We start from the raw sequence: 4,858 nt of genomic DNA on the forward strand, positions 1-4,858 counted from the left end.
TGAAGTGTGACTTCAGAGTAATGCGAGTGATTAGGTTTTTCCACACAACAGAACTCTTACATATAAATGAGCACTGTTCCCTTCGGGAGAGTCCGCAGGAAAGCAGCATGCTCATTCCAGTGTGGGATTGGTCTGGAAGCGTTTTGGGGTTTCCCCTCCGGGGAGAAAGTTCTTTTGAACATCCTTAGTGGTGGCAAATTTTGTCCTTTGAGGATGGATTTGATTTTTGGAAATGATGCAATGTATTCATAGTGTACATCTGTTGTTTTTGTCTACCCAGAAACCTCTTTCTCCCAGCGTTTGGTGGGAGACACTCCTTTCTTCTATTGTTCATTCCGTATCTGAAGGCTTTCAAGGAGGAGATAGTTTCTAAAATGTCTTGTGAAATGGCCAGTTTTGCCCCTGGTAACGGAACCCATATTTTGCTTGGGTAACTACTACTCCCCCACCAGCCTGAAGTTGTTTAGGGGAGCTGACTTGACTCCAGTTCCAGGGGGACAGACGCGTTTTGTGGGCCTGGCCGCAGCCATTGATTCAGGGATGGACATAGGACTAAAACGCCATGGTGACACTCAGTTCCGGAACTTGGATTTGAATTGTTGGGAGGAGGGTTTCTCATTTTGCGCGGATGTAAGCACGAAGCTGCTGGCTGCCATGTGCTGCTACAAGGAGAGAGCCTGCCTCAAAATGGAGCCAACATGAAAGAAGGCTGATTTGAGACATGAGAAATGATACACATATATGTGCACATATGTATATATCTATATAATGAGAAAGACCAAGTTCCAGTTTGTGCTTCTACATCCAGATGTACTTGGAGCAAAAACTACCCTGGAACTCTTTTGTGTCAAGAGCCAGTAAACTCCCTCTTTGCCTAGCAGGTTTGATTTGGGCTTCTATCTTGCAACCAAGTGAGTCTGACTAATCCAGTAGAACAGAGCCAGGTCAGGTCCCTCCTCAATTAGAAAGCAAGAAAGGTACAAAGACATTTATGACAAATTTCTATTCAAGAAACATTCACTGAGCATCTGCTAATAGGCCTAATAGTTGAGATGCTGAAATGAATTAGTCAGTTGTAGGTGTTTTCAGCCTACAAAAAAGACTGCTTTTCTTCCTTTGCTCACGTGGACTCAGAGGGCTATTCTAAAGGAAGAGTTAGTGACAGGAATGTATTTGGCAAGAACAGCGCTCAAGCATGAGCAGAACATGTTATTAATTTCCCGAGGTGATTAATTTTTGAAGAAGACAAGAAATAGTTGAGATTATGAATTGTCTTTGTGAAAATAGAATTCTGTCTTCTCTCTATAGTCGTCCCTCCTGTGGAACATGAGAACACAGGAATTTCTATGTAGGGGAGCAAGGACAGTATGGTTAGCACATAAGATGTAAGTTTATTTCAGAGTTGGGAGGACATCTGACCACTGTAAGACCTCCCATTGGAGTGGGGGGCAGTGAATGGGGAGAAAGGTAACCTTGTCACCTGTCCTAAATCTAGTTTTCTCTATAGCATTGCCATCATTTGAAAAGGGTCCTCCTTATGTCAGCTTTTTTGGTTTTTCTTAGGATGAAAAGTCCAGAATAATCTATTGTGGCTTTGCTTTGAAATGAGTGAGGTGATGTTTCTTTGGTTGCAAGGCATGTGATCCTTGCAACCGAGGAAATGTTATTGCAGGGTGCGTGGGCCAGCGGTTCTCATCAACCCCTCACCAGCCTCAAGCTCTCACCTTCTCCTGTGTCTCTGCCTGTCTCTACATCTGCTCTCTGCACCAGCCAACTTCTCCCCTTCCTACTGGCCAGCTGCCTTTGCTGGTTCCTCATCCCTTCCACCTGCACAGACCGCCGCCCCCATGCACAGATTCTGCTGACTGCAGTTCCCGACTCCAACTGGCCAGTTCCTTCCATGCTTCTTAGTTCAAATCCCTGTGGAGGAGAGACTGATTGGTCCAGTTTGTAGTTTTGAGCCAGAATCACTGGCTAGCCGATGGGGCAGCTAGCTGTGATCGGAATGGGACAAAGAATGTACCAGGGGAGCCAAATGGGAACACTGGAGAAACAGTTAAGCTCAGGGGTGTGAGTCAGCGGGTCAGGCTCTGTGGCTGACCTGTCCAACCCAGTTGTGCCTCATGTGCCCAGGTCTTTCCCCAGGGGCCCTGGTGAAAACAAACTCTGCAAAGGGGCTTAGTAGCCGCCATTTTTAGGTCACTCAAATGTTCCTGTTTTCAGTGGTACCAACTCACAGAAATTTTCAAAGCGTTTGTAAGCAAGGCAGGGAAAAAGCCATCTCTTTGAGCAAGTCAGCAGGTAGAAGAAACCATGATCAGAAGAGGCAGCCGCGAGGGCAGTGGGCGGGGCCCCGGGAAGCTACTCTATGGGGGCTGTCTGGAGACCCAGTCGGAACCCGAGGGGGGCGTTTCAGTATGGTGCCCTAGACCCTCCTCTCACAACCTAGAGCTGTGTGAGGTCCCAAGGATCGATAGTTTAGTTACCCTGTGACTTACATAGGCTGCTCTGGGAGGCTTACCTCCATTTATGACCTTGGTCCTATAGAGAAATGCATCCTCAGGGTTGGACTGTCTGACTTACAGACGGACTTGTGGAACACAATTGCTGCTAGAGTTGGAACTGCCTATAAATAGATGGCAATTTAGGACTTTCACCTGGGAAACAATAATCACTAAAGAATCAACAGCTGTCAGAAAGATGCTTCTGCTTGCCTTTCCCTCCCTTACTTTGCTCCAAGGAGGAAAGTGTTACCAGGGTTTAGTTACATTTAAAGAAGTGATTTTAACCATGAGCTAATAGATATTTTCGTGGTTTCTAGTAAAGGCGTTAAAAGAAATACCAGACGTTGAGGCCATAGTGATCAAAGAGTGGGCAGTGCTCTTCTGGGAGAGAAATGCAGCCATGTGTCTTGGTCCTTCCTGCTTCTCTCCAGCTTCCAGGAGGGGTGGAGAGGCAACCTTCCCGTCTCTCCTTTCTTCCTTCCTGTGTTCTCTCTCGGGAGGCCGGGGCTCTGCTGCCCAGTGAAGAATGTGTTGGGTGGCTTTAGCTCAGAAGTTCTCAAAATGAAGTGTGATCAGAAACCCTGGTACAGTGGTAAATATCCAAACCCTCTTCTGGAATTTGGTTACAAGGTCTAAGGTGCAGCCCCTGAAGTTGTATATTTAAGCAAGTACCCCAGATGATTCTGGGGCAGATAGTTCATGTACCGTATTTGAGAAAGCAAGCCTGGACCTTGGGGCAGAATCTGATTCTCCTGCTCAGATGAGGGTGGGTGTGTACACATGTGTGTGCATGTGTATGCTTGCCCCGCTTGAGTCCTGGGTTCCAGGAGAGACCTCTTGTCCAAGGATTTGCTCCTACCTAGCTCAGAAGAGTTCCATGTTTGAGTTTGGGGCCAAGGTCAAGTGCAGTAATAGCTCCCTCTGCTTAGGCCATAGACCTCTGAGCTAGTACTTCCTGGGGTCCCCAACCTTGTTATCCTATGTGGGGAGCTTTTAAAAATACTGATTCCTGGGCCCCATTCCCAGAGGGTCTGATTTCATTGGTCTGGGTACAGTCTGGATATTTAGGATTTTTTAAACTTTCTTGGGTATTCTAATGGGTAGCCAAAATTGAAAACTACTGTGGTAGGGAAAGGGATCTTCATTTTTCTGGAGCCCTGGCTAAAAACAATCTTAATGTTAGCTCTTTATGATAGACACCATGGAAGAAATCTTGATGTCTGCATTTCTTCAAGGCAAAACAAAGAATCGACAATATATAAGAGATAATATCTTGACTAGTGTTTGCCTGTGGACACAGTCAAGGCTCATAAAAATATTCTTAGCCTGGCTTCTCTTGTCCTTTGGCTAAAAAGAAAGCGATGGTGTGATAAAACTCAGAATTCTCTAAAGCATCTCAGCTAAAGTCAACTACAACACTGCTTCTGGCTTCAAAAGCTTTTTCTAAAGAATCAGAAAAGTGTTAAACTTTCATGCTTTTGAGTCTCTTTTTTTCTGAGACCTAACTAATCAGATTCATAGTTGATATAGGCACAGCATTTCAGGCATATCTGTGGTTTGATTCTTTACCTTTTCTAGAAATAGGTGAATAAATTTAATAGTAAAAATATGAATGGACTGTCTGTAGCTCTTGAACAAATGGACAACCAAATTCTGAACATCAGAGGTACAATGACTTTATTAAATCTGTAATTTCTGATCCATTCACCCAAGTTTAGTGACTAGTTTGCTCTAAGCCATTTTTGTCATAAAAATATGATATACTTTAATTTTGTGAAAATTAAACTATTTCTTGTTAAATACAGTACAAGTCTGTATTTCAGGATAATGGCCTTTATCTTAGGCTACACGGGCTATGTCTGAATTACATTGGATCCCTGGTGTAAAGTTTGAAACTGTATGCATGTGCTCAAAAGTATGAGTTCTAAACAAGGATCCAAAGATCCCCTAGGTTAAACCATGGACTTTGAGGAGTCCATATATTCTGGAATTATGCAATTTTGAATGTTTGTGTTTTATTCTATTTTCCTAGGAGATGGCCCATAGCTTTTATCAGATTCTAACCAAAATGGTTAGGATCCAGAGCTCCATATATTTACATAGAGAATCCTCCAGTCTAGTCCCCTTTACCACAGGGTATTATTGAGAACGAAATACAGAAAAGGGGAAAAAATCTGCTTTACTCTTTGCTGGGCCACAATTACAGGTGTTTATGTGATGTACTGATAACTCTTGTGTCTCAGCTGAAGTTGATTTGCTATTAAATGAGCACCAAAGGGACAAGCAAAGATCTGACTTTTGTTTCTTTTGCTGTGTTGTTCCAGGGAGAGTGGGTGGTTTTGATCAGTCAAAAA

This window comes from Propithecus coquereli, unplaced genomic scaffold (assembly GCF_000956105.1).
Source record: "Propithecus coquereli isolate 6110/MARCELLA unplaced genomic scaffold, Pcoq_1.0 Scaffold135, whole genome shotgun sequence".
NCBI lineage: Eukaryota > Metazoa > Chordata > Mammalia > Primates > Indriidae > Propithecus > Propithecus coquereli.